The sequence below is a fragment of the Triticum urartu genome, chromosome 3, assembly GCF_003073215.2.
Source record: "Triticum urartu cultivar G1812 chromosome 3, Tu2.1, whole genome shotgun sequence".
Lineage (NCBI taxonomy): Eukaryota > Viridiplantae > Streptophyta > Magnoliopsida > Poales > Poaceae > Triticum > Triticum urartu.
The window spans coordinates 588,183,409-588,195,677 of NC_053024.1; the positions used below are offsets into that span (position 1 = coordinate 588,183,409).

At 44.4% G+C, this 12,269-nt stretch overlaps 1 long non-coding RNA gene across 1 annotated transcript; it reads right to left on the reverse strand.

The window, feature by feature from the left end:
* Positions 1–6,669: 6,669 nt before the first annotated feature.
* On the reverse strand, positions 6,670–9,022 carry LOC125548770. The gene is made up of 5 exons (XR_007301162.1): positions 8,558–9,022; positions 8,349–8,412; positions 8,166–8,241; positions 7,612–7,782; positions 6,670–7,007 (listed from the first exon to the last, which is right to left on the reverse strand). It is a non-coding gene; the product is annotated as an uncharacterized LOC125548770 (long non-coding RNA).
* Between the last annotated feature and the right edge of the window lie 3,247 nt (positions 9,023–12,269).

The following is a 12,269-nucleotide window of genomic DNA, read 5'->3' on the forward strand; positions in this document are numbered from 1 at the left end:
GGAGGTAAAAGCCTACATCCTGCTTCATTGATATTGATGATGATGATCACGGTTACAAGAGTGCTCTATCTCGAGAGCTATTGTCTAAACCTAACTTGTCCAACTTGTGGAACTTGTCCCTTTTGGGGAGCACTGCCCCTCCTTATATATGTTGAAGGCGCGGGTTACATGTGGAGTCCTATTAGGATTAGGACTAGTCTTCCTTCTAATACAAACCGGATACAAGTCCAGGTCTTAACTCCTTGTAAGATAAATGTTCCTCATGCCTTTCCTCTTAAACCTTCCCACCACTAACATAAACCGGCCTGCTGGGCCTTGTGTCTTGTCACCCATCTGGAACACGCGCCGGGTCACCAATGAGTCTTCAGGCTCGTTGTTACGGCATATCTCTCTCAAGGTAGTTTTGGTGATTGATGACAACATGTTTGCAGAATAATCTTGTGCTTTGAATTATTCATAGATTCTCCCCTGGCACGAGGCGCCTTCTTCCCCTCGGAGTGTATTTCAAGACGGTGTAGCTCTTTCGTTTCTTTCTCGGTGGACTAGTTGCGTAGAGGGCACCGTACTATCAAGAGGGGTCCGCTGGGGTTTTGCATGGGTGGAATCATCACGTACACATCAGCTTCTCACCCTCCGAGCTTTTCCTGTCCATTGAAGAGATCTCTCCTCTCTTCCTTGTCCTGTCTGGGTCTAAGCGGCAGTACCGCGCACCCAGCAGTAGTACCGCTGAGAAGCCACAAGCGGCAGTACCGCTCCGCAGCAGTAGTACCGCCGTGGCTCCACAGCAGTAGTACCGCTGGGGGCCTGGCACCTCCGCCTGGTCCTCAACTTCTTTGAGAGATCCCTTCTCCCTCTCTCTCTCACCCCAGCGATAGTACCGCATTGCCTACGGTACTACGGCCGAAGGGTCACAAGCGGCAGTACCGCTCCACAGCGGTACTACCGCCCTTGACCCCACTGCCGTAGTACCGTTGGGCAGTCTGGCTCCTACCGCCTCGATTCAAGATGTCTTTTTCTTGTGTCGGTTTTTGTGGCACTAGTCACGGTTGTAGTGGCGGTAGTACCGTTCCAGGAGCGGTAGTACCACCCTACCACCGCGGTAGTACCGCATTTGGGTCCGTTCCCTACTTGTCTCCCCAGAGCGGCAGTACCGCTGGCTGGCGCGGCAGTACCGTTGTCCTGGCAGTAGTACCGCCCCATCTCAGTGGTAGTACCGCCCTGTGCGGGGCTGGTTGGTGGGGGGCAACGGGATTGTTTCCCCCACTATAAAAGGGAGTCCCCTTCTTCCTTCTCACCTACCTCTTCTCTTCCCAAGCTCCATTTATTGCTCAAGCTCCATTAAATACTCCAAGCTTCATTTTCGCCCGATCTATCTCTCTAGCCAATCAAACTTGTTGATTTGCTCGGGAGTGGTTGAGAAGGCTTCGATCTACACTTCCACCAAGGGATTTTCGATTCCCCCACTCATCCCTAGCGGATCTTGTTACTCTTGGGTGTTTGAGCACCCTAGACGGTTGAGGTCACCTCGGAGCCATATTCCATTGTGGTGAAGCTTCATGGTCTTGTTGGGAGCCTCCGATTAAGTTGTGGAGATTGCCCCAACCTTGTTTGTAAAGGTTCGGTCGCTGCCTTCAAGGGCACCAATGGTGGAATCACAGCATCTCACATTGTGTGAGGGCGTGAGGAGAATACGGTGGCCCTAGTGGCTTCTTGGGGAGCATTGTGCCTCCACACCGCTCCAACGGAGACGTACTTCCCTTCAAAAGGAAGGAACTTCAGTAACACATCCTCGTCTTCACCGGATCCACTCTTGGTTATCTCTTACCTTTACTTGTGCAAGCTCTTTAGTGTTTCTACCCTTGCTTGCTTGTATGCTTGTTGTTATTGCATCATATAGGTTGCTCACCTAGTTGCACATCTAGACAACCTACTTTGATGCAAAGTTTAATTTGGTAAAGAAAAGCTAAAAATTGGTAGTTGCCTATTCACCCCCCCTCTAGTCAACCATATCGATCCTTTCAATTGGTATCAGAGCCTCGTCTCTTCTTAAGGACTTTACCGTCCAAAGAGTATGGTTAATACCGTAGACGGTGTGGAGGAACACTCCGGTGTGAATCCGATCTCGTCTACGGGAGATGGGGGGACTTCGGTCTCTCGTGAGGAGTTCAATGTGGCCTTGGAGACATTGAAAACCTCCATGACGACCGAAGTTGAAAGCATGTTTACTAAATTTCTTGAGGGGCTTAAACTATCCACCGCACCGTTGAAAGTGGGTGATTCCGCCAACAAGGTGTCAGATGCTATCCCCGACAAGGGGGAAGCTAGTAGTGAAAAGGCTCCTTATTCTAGTGGCAAGAATGGCACCGGCATCTTTGCCCATGTGGAACCACCACTTGTTTATGGTGGACCGGTTCCTTCCACTCATTTGAATCATGTCGGTCCTCCCCCTAAGATTGTGAAAAATGAGGATTTTGATTCTTGGGTTTACCGCTTTAAACGTCATTTAAATCATGTGAACACTAACCTTTGGAGAATCATTGAAGAAGGTTTCTATCCACATGATCCAAGCAACTTCACTCCTCGAGAAGCCGCGGACAATCAATTCAATGAGAATGCTCTCTTCATCATTCAAGATGCAATTCCACCCGAAGACCTACCTCATCTTTGTCCCTTCGCCTTGGCCAAAGATGCATGGCATTGTGTCGTGTCTCTCTACCAGGGAAGCGCAAGCATTCAACGCTCCAACTATGAAGTGGTACAAGATGAGGCCAATGAGTTTGCAATGAAGGAAGATGAAGAACCTCGTGAGCTTTATCGGAGAGTAACCAAACTCGCGGTCTCACTATGAGATCACGGGAGCAAGGACATGGATGACAATTGGATCAAGCGCAAATTCCTCAAGGCAATGATGCCCTACCACAAGGCCATGTCCTCCATCATTCGTCAAAGACCGGATTTCCACACTTTGACCTCAAGCGAGTGTTGGATGAGTTTGTGGCCATGAACATTTTGGACAAGACCGCCGACAATGTGGTACTCCATCCTCAACAGGCAAAGAAGCCTAACCTTGCATTGAAGGCCAAGCTCACCGTGGAAGAAGAAGAAGAGGAAGAAGAGGAGAGCAACCCCGAAGATATGAAGTATGCATATCATGAACACATGGCACTTGCTTCAAGGCAATTTTGGAGCAAGAAAAACTCGAGGCCCAACTTTAGCAAAAACAACTCAAGTGGCACAAGGGGCAAGCAACGTGTAAGGACTTGCTACAATTGCGGCAACGTGAGTCATTTCGTTGCGGAATGCCCGTATGAGAAGAGGGAAGACAATGGTGGCAAACTCATCCGAAAGGACAAGGCCAAGTCGTTCCCCAACAAGAACAACTTCACCAAGAAGACTCCTCCCAAGGCTTTGGTTGTGCAAGAAGAGTACAATGAGGATGATGACGATGATGAAGATGATGGGTCGGTTGCCATGGCCTCCGTTGCCATTGCAACAACGTCACGGGTGTCTCTCTTCGACTCACCCAACGAGAGCATCACCGCCAAGTGCCTCATGGCTAAAGCCACCAACAAGGTAACCTCCAACATCAAAACTACCATCATTAATCATCCTTCCCAAACAGATAGCATTAATGAACTTGATGGAGCTAATGTGGAGGCTAATGAGTTTGAGGCCTTTATGGGCAAACTCAAGGGAAAATCCAAGAAGCACTTTGTTGCTCTCTTGGAACAACTTGGTGAGGCCAATGACATGATCGAGGCTCACAAAGACACCATCTCTAAGATGGAAGGGCATAGTCGTGACTATGCCGATGAGATTTCGGATCTTTCCAATGCTCTTGAGGAAGAGCGTGGTCTTCGTTTGGCTCTTGAGGAGTCACACAATGTTGATCATGCTAAGTTAAAGAAAGATTATGATCATGCCCTCATTGTTTCTCGTGTGCTAAATTCCGAGAAGGCCAAACTCGGGGTTGATCTTGCTAGGCTCAAAGAGGAGTTTGATATACTTGACAAGGCCCACAAGGCCTTGAAGGGTATTCACGCTAGTCTCAAGGAGTCTCATGATCAACTCCATGTGAAGCTAACTAAGGAGAAAGCAACTTTTCCTCATATGGTTTTAATTGATAATGCAAATGCTACTAACCCGTGTTGTGAGCATATACATCTTGTTGAGGAAAATTCTAAGTTGAAGGAGCAACTTGAGAGAGGTCTTGCGACTTGCATACAAGGCAAGAAGAACCTCAACGATCTCTTAATCAACCAAAACGGAGGTGTGGCCAATGAAGGGGTTGGGTACGTGCCTGACTCCAAGAACAAGAAGAAGAATGACAAGACCAAACGACCTCCTCCCCTCATGCAAACCTTTGTGAGGGAGGGAGAGAGTGCCCCCAAGGAGAAGAAGAAGAACAATGTCAAGAAGGGCAATGTCACCCCTCCCAACAAAGCCGGCGATTTTAATCCTTCTTATGTGTTATGCCGTGCTAGTGATGGGCATGTTTATGCCAAATTTGTTGGTTCTCTTCATGAGTACATTGAATGGTCTATTTGGGTTCCTAAGACCTTTGTTACTAACATCAAAGGACCCATTACAAAATGGGTACCTAAAACCAAGCATTGATCTCTTGTAGGTGTTTGCTTCTGGTGGTGGATCATGGTTGCTCGATAGCGGAGCTACAAATCATATGACCGGAAGCAAGGACTTGGTGGTGGACGTGCACAAAGTTCCATCTATGCCCACCAATGTCGAGTGGGGTGACGGCTCATCCTCTAAGGTATTGGGACTTGGCAAGGTGGTCATCTCTCATGATCTCACGATCGAGAAGGTCATGCTTGTTGAGTCCCTTGCATACAATTTACTTTCCATTCGTCAACTTGCAATCATGGGCTTTGCCACTTTCTTTGATATCGATACCGTGGCCCTCTTGTGGAGAAAGACTCTTAAAGTAGCTTTTGTTGGGCATGTCGAGAACGGTCTATATGTGATTAAATTTTCGGAGCGACCCACTAAGACCGCGACATGCCTAATGGCTAAAGTTAATGTGGGATGGCTTTGGCATCGCCGTTTAGCCCATGTCAATATGAGATCTTTGCAAAGTCTCCTCAAGGGGGGCCATGTCCGTGGACTAACGAATGTTAGTTTTGTTAAAGATCGTGCTTGCAGTGCCTGTATCGAAGGAAAGCTACATGAGAAGGCTCACCCTCCCACGACTATCATTTATTCAAATAGGCCCTTGGAGCTCCTTCACATGGATCTTTTTGGGCCCCCATCCTTCAATAGTCTTGGAGGTAGGAAGTATTGCTTGGTTATTGTGGATGACTACTCAAGGTACACGTGGGTGTATTTCTTCAAGAGGAAGAGCGAGACCCAACAAACCGTCATTGACTTTGCAAATGAAGCACAACGTCAACATAATGCAAAGATCTTGACAATAAGAAGTGACAACGGCACCGAGTTCAAGAACTACACCTTGGATGAATTTCTTAGTGATGAGGGAATCAAGCATCAATATTCCACACCATACACCCCTCAACAAAACGGTGTTGCGGAGAGGAAGAACTGGACGTTGATGGATGCGGCAAGCATCAATATTCTCTCAAGGTAGTTTTGGTGATTGATGACAACATGTTTGCGGACTAATCTTGTGCTTTGAATTATTCACAGATTCTCCCCTGGCACGAGGCGCCTTCTTCCCCTCGGAGTGTATTTCAAGACGGTGTAGCTCTTTCGTTTCTTTCTCGGTGGACTAGTTGCGTAGAGGGCACCGTACTATCAAGAGGGGGTCCGCTGGGGTTTTGCATGGGTGGAATCATCACGTACACATCAGCTTCTCACCCTCCGAGCTTTTCCTGTCCATTGAAGAGATCTCTCCTCTCTTCCTTGTCCTGTCTGGGTCTAAGCGGCAGTACCGCGCACCCAGCAGTAGTACCGCTGAGAAGCCACACGCGGCAGTACCGCTCCGCAGCGGTAGTACCGCCGTGTTTCCACAGCAGTAGTACCGCTGGGGGCCTGGCACCTCCGCCTGGTCCTCAGCTTCTTTGAGAGATCCCTTCTCCCTCTCTCTCTCTCACCCCAGCGATAGTACCGCACTGCCTGCGGTACTACGGCCGAAGGGTCACAAGCGGCAGTACCGCATCACAGCGGTACTACCGCCCTTGACCCCACTGCCGTAGTACCGTTGGGCAGTCTGGCTCCTACCGCCTCGATTCGAGATGTCTTTTTCTCGTGTCGGGTTTTACGGCACTAGTCACGGTTGTAGTGGCGGTAGTACCGTTCCAGGAGCGGTAGTACCGCCCTACCAGCGCGGTAGTACCGCATTTGGCAACTTTGTTCCAGTTCGATTTTTTGTCAGAAAATTGCCATGTTTGTCAACATCGCCTTAACTGAAGTTGCCATGAAAAGAGTTCGGATTAGCATGCTTAAAAATCAAACGTTCGGGAGTCGGGACTTATTGAGGTCCTATTTTTTCAGTGCCGCTTAAAATTTGTTGTGCCATTTTACTACAGAAAGATAATGCACAGTAAATGTAGCTTGCTAGATCATTATTGTTTCAGCCAGTAGAGGTGGGAAGCTCTACCAATGTCGACTATCATACATGCATACATGCATCTTCGCCGACCTAGTCGCAGCCTCAAAGAAATCACCCTACTTGTGATGATGCTTAGAAAGGTGTGACCTCATGTATGTATTAATTACCTTGCTCAGAATAGCCAAGTGTGTAACCAATCAACCTTAATCCTGACAATACATCAACACAACATTAACTTGATTTCAGCCGTTATGGAGTCAGAGTGATTGCATGACTCGAGGTGGAGGCACAGGGTAGCAGGCTGGGTTGAAGGTGTGGCAGCTACATACCACCACAAAACACCGACGAGTAGGGGGAGGCAAATCGTTGATGTATTATGGGTGAATTCCTCCACTTGTTGCACGCCACCGGCCGACATATTGAACTTGAAGAACGAAACAAATCCAACAGTACGTAGCTCAAATTCAACCTTGTATAGAACCTGTGATCATTTGAAAATATAAATTAGATAGAGAACACAGCTGTACATGGGATAACATGGCACCGGGGTACAAAAATAACACATTCAATGTTATCATCGCTATGCAAACAACGACTTAATGGCACTAAAATTAACACATTCAATGTTTTCTCCTTGAGGCGCAATTCATTTTGATTAGATAAGCATGCTCCTGTAGAAGGACTGAACCCATAAGGGTGAGTGAGACCTAGCATGATTCATCTACACCATGCACATGTTACTGTAGAAAGACTGAACCCAAAGTGTGAGTGAGATCTACTGCATGATTGGTTTGATGCCAAAAATTGGCATGCCAACGTTTGGCAAATGCCAAATATTAGCTAGTGCTTGGTTGATTACCAATTTTACTTCTCAACCTCACAAGAAGTTGCCAATTTTTGGCAACTTGTGATATTGCCAATTGTTAGCTTGCCAAGTATTGGGAATGCCAAATGTTGGCATCAGACCAATTAGCCTCAGTATGATTCTAGAACTTTTAACCAACCTGCACCATGAACATGTTACTGTAGGACTGAACCCACAAGTGTGAGTGAGATCTAGTATGATTCTATAACTTTTACCCAACCTGCACCAGCTTCTGAATTCTTCACCACAATGATAATAATTTCAGAACTTGCTTCGATGCGGGCTCCCAACCTCTTGCCTCTTCCTTCACCTGATTTGGCAGTCAAAGTTGGAGTGGAGTTTGCAACATGCTGATTATTTATATAACTCAAACCACATAGGACTTTGATATCTGATAGGAAGAAATAGCACCGAATGTTCAGTTACAACTTACAAGCAATACGAGTAGTAAGAAGGGAGCATGAATAGCATTGACTTGACTACTTTAAGCAAGCAAACAAATCGATTTACTTGTGAATACGAAAATTTGTGGAGCAGTAATGGTTGCTGAGCTGCAGCAACACTGGAAGTCACAATTCTCTCTAATACGACTCACTAAGCATGTACTCCCTCTGTAATCAAATGTAAGGCGTTGTAGGCCACTACAGTAACAAACATGTGATGTATTGTTTGATCAGGGTCGTCATTTATTTTCCACTCCTATCCAATCGCAAGGGACATCAAACATAGCAACAAGAAAACTTATCAACCAAAGAACACTTGCTCGTAGTATACCTGCAATCTGTTGGTTCTGCCGAGGTTACATTTGTGTCCTTCTGCTTCGAAATCATTGTTTGCAGACGAAGCAAATCTACACCAGTAAGGCTACGCAAATAAATTGGGTAGCTAACTCATGAGGAACTAAAAAGAGGCGTCACAACCATAGTATACAACTCCCCAGAAACAAAGGTACATCACCTTCCAAATAGGTAATGCCTAAACCTTCTAATCCAGCAGAATCGGGCTGAAATCTGCACAGAACCTGCATTATTTTGTGAGCACAAAGAACAATATCAATAAAAACAAATTCTAAAAATGGAGGAAGAACTGGGGGAAGAGGGGAAGAAAGAAGGACGGAGAATTGGAATGTAATCATCACGCGGTGAGCCGATCCAGTCATCACATACCTTATAATTAAATCAAAGAATACATCGTCACCATCATTAGGCCCTACAAAATGAAATCAACATATCACCAACGACGAGATTCATTTCCCAGTCGGTACTAATTGCATCAATAGAAAGAGCCAAAGCTAACCAAAACACTCAAAGAAAACCAATAGACGCAAGGAAAACCGATAAACAGAGGATGGCACGATCATGGCGGTGGCGGTGCGAGAGGTGAAGGGGAAGCCGAGAAGGAATTCCTTGTGCTGGACTCATCGCTCATGGGCTCGTTCTCCTCACACACACCACCGCCACAGCCACCATACGTCTTCGCCGGAGCAGCCTCCTTCTCTTGTCGTCACTGCCAAATCCTATGTTCCGGATCTACCATCGCTTGCTGTTGGGAAAGGGAAAAGGGAGCAAGACTGATAAAGCCACACCGCAAATATGACCACATCACCACCGGAAGATCAACGAAAGGGACGTGCAGCCAGAGCCAGAGGGAGGTAACGATTGGTCGGCATTTCCTATCGGTTATAGTTGTTTCCGCAAACCGGCGCCTGCAGTGACGCTAGTTGGGCTCGGCCCATCTTCCATTCCACCCACCCGCCTCCCCTGTTTGAAAACTCAAAAAACGAGAGCTGCGAAGCCAGGAATCGAACCACCGCTCAGTTAACCGCTAACTCTAGTAATCACTACACCACCGACCTCACTCTTGAATACATACTTCCTTTCCTTCTCTTTATACATACAAGAAATGCCCTCCATGTTCTCTCTGTTTTGCCCCTTTCTTTTTTGTTTCCTATTTTTTTCTTTTTTCTTAAATGCGTGAAATGTTTACAAATAGACGATATTTTGTTCTAATTCATGAACTTTTTCTTTAAATCGATGAATTTTTTTCAATTTCAATGAACTTTTTTCAAACTCGATTACTTTTTTTAAATGAATGAACTTTAACATTTTTATGAACTTATTTTAAAAATCGATGAACTTATTTTAAAATCAGATGAACTTTTTTCAAAATTTTGGATTTATTTGAAAATTCATGAACTTTTTTGAAATTGGGTGCACTTTTATTTAAAAAATGGATAATTTTTTTTCAATTTGAATGAACTTTTTCCAAATTTGATGAACCTTTTTTCAAATCGATGAACTTTTTATTTTATAGATGAACTTTTTTTGAAAATCGATGAACTACTTTTGAATTCGTGAACTTTTGTTGAATACATGAACTTTTTCAATTTGATGAAAATTTTCCTTTTGAAAACAAATTCTTAAATTTTCTGAATGTTCGCGAACATTTTTTGAAATTACTCCCGAACTTCGCTACTGCATGGCTACAAGTTGCTCTTAAGTATTTTCACGCTTCTCTTGATCAGTAGTTGCGGGTTGGTCAAGCGTAACCTGTAAAAGAATGCAAGTGTACGAGTTCGAATCCTCGTATCAGCAGTTTTTGGGGGGTTTTCTTTCCCGCGATAATAGGATTCGCTAGCACTGTGTAACACCCACAATGCGGCTATGCCTCTAAGTCGTGCCCCAACACGTGGGAGATATAGTCGCATCGTGGGTGTTACAAGTTGGTATCAGAGCCAGGTTTCGATCCTGGGACCTGTGGGTTATGGGCTCACCAGCTGGATGTAGGAATTGTTAGTTTTGGGTGAGATATTATGCTTCCCCTATATCCCCAACACCTGATTGCACAACCAGAAAGTTTCGGGAGTTTATAAGTGGGATTCAAGTATCAAATAGGATATCTTTCCAACAGACACATGATAAGATATGAGATCTATCATATGTTTGTTTCCGGCTTATTTTGCAAGCCAATCCTTTGTTTTTGTTTTGATTATGGTATTCGAGTTGCTTTGAAGTCAAGTGTTGAATCCATACCTTTTCCTAAGCGGTGTTCTCACATTTCTATGGGAGTACTAACCCTTTTCAATCATCGAGATGGTCACGCCAATTCTTTTTCAACCGACGTGCTTATCTTCAAGTGGATACGATCATTTCAACATTCGCGAGATCAAATTCTCAGTTCTTTGCAATAGTGTTTGTTTCACCCGTCCCAAGTTGCATTTGTTTTCCCGCCCTCCCATCCTTTTTTCTTCAAGGACTCAGATTTGTTAATCAAGTATCCATCTTATAGATGTGAAGTCTCTTCTTTCTTTTCTTTCAATGTTCTTATCCGGTGATTCTCACGAAGATACCAGCGAAACTTCAAGTTATCATTCTTCGTTCTCTTTTCTTCTCCGGTGGGTTCAATTCAAGCTTTGTCGATCATATCTTTTCCTTGTTTCAAATGCTTTCTCATGCCGGTGCACCTCTTAATCATTCACTTCTCGCTATTCATTTTGTTCTGGAGTGCTGAAGATATCTCGAAGATTCATGTTTCCACTCTGCATTCGTTCGAGCTCTTTCAAGGATGTTATCTCTTTTGAGCCATTTAATTCAACCGGTGCAATCTCTCTTTTAAATCGTTCAACGGTGTATCTTTTGAGTGGGTCCTAACCCACAGGTCTTTTCCCAGGATCTTACCCGACTCTTCTAATTTTCTTGAAATTACTCTCAAATTCTTTTCAAAGTATGACGTAAGTATGAATTGTCATCAGCCATATGTCTTTCTCTAAGATTTTTCAAATTCTTTTCATCGTTGGTTCAACCTTTCTATTCTTCACTCCAGAGTGCCTCAACAATTCATGGTGGTGCTTCTCATCGTCATTCTCAACATTTGAAGACCGAAGAAGAGTTTTTCCTCCAAATTTTATCTGTTCTCTCAAAGATTCATGGTTCTAGCGTTATGCCATCCTCTCATAATTGTTTTCGATTATGAGCATTCTTTTACCCTTCCGGAGAAATTCAGGAGTCTTTTCAGTTTGATTCTCCGGAGCCCATCATCTCAGAATTATTCATTCTCAGCTTTCAGCTACTATTCTCCAAATCTTACCGGTGCATTGCTCAAATATCCTCTAATCAGTTCATGATATCTTCGTTCACTTGTATCAAATTCCCTCTAGTATCTTCATTCGGTCTCTAATTCTTCCCGGTGTTTCTTTATCTTTTCTTCGTTCATTTTCAGTTCTTACAGTGGTTCTTTCAAGAGTTCTCTTCCTTCATTATCATATCAATTTATTCGTTGGTTAAATCCTACCGGTGGTCCATTGAGTTTACGCTATACCTCTCTTAATCCTTTCTACGAGAATAAGTAGTATGCTAAATCCATTGCTTGTCATCGATTTAAATTGGTGAAGGATACGCATAACGTAATTCTTATTATTGTTTCATCCAAGTGATCTAGTTTCTTCTCTCCAGAGTTGTTCTTCATGTCACATTTCTCGGTTCGAGTTGCTTCGTCTTTTCTTTCCGGAGTTCCAAGTTTTCAGCTTTATCTCGTCGCAAAGCCCCATCCAATCATTGCAAGGCTTCAATCTTATTTTTTTCATCCTTCACTTGTTTTGATCATTCTTTTATTTACCGGAGTTCTTTGAGAGTTTTCTACATGGTGTTTCGTCAAGGATTCCTTTCATTCTTCATTTGTTCTTCAAGATTTCTCTCAAAGTTATGACCCGCCAAGCTATACTCTAAAATAATCATGGTGCCCAACACATGTTTTGTTTTGAGGAGTCAAGCATTCTTCATCTGGCATCCAAAGTGCAATTTTCTCTCTCTTATCTTTTGAGGTGGTGTTATGTCACTCTTGACAATTTCCCTTTGTGTTTCATGATTTACAAGTTGTCTG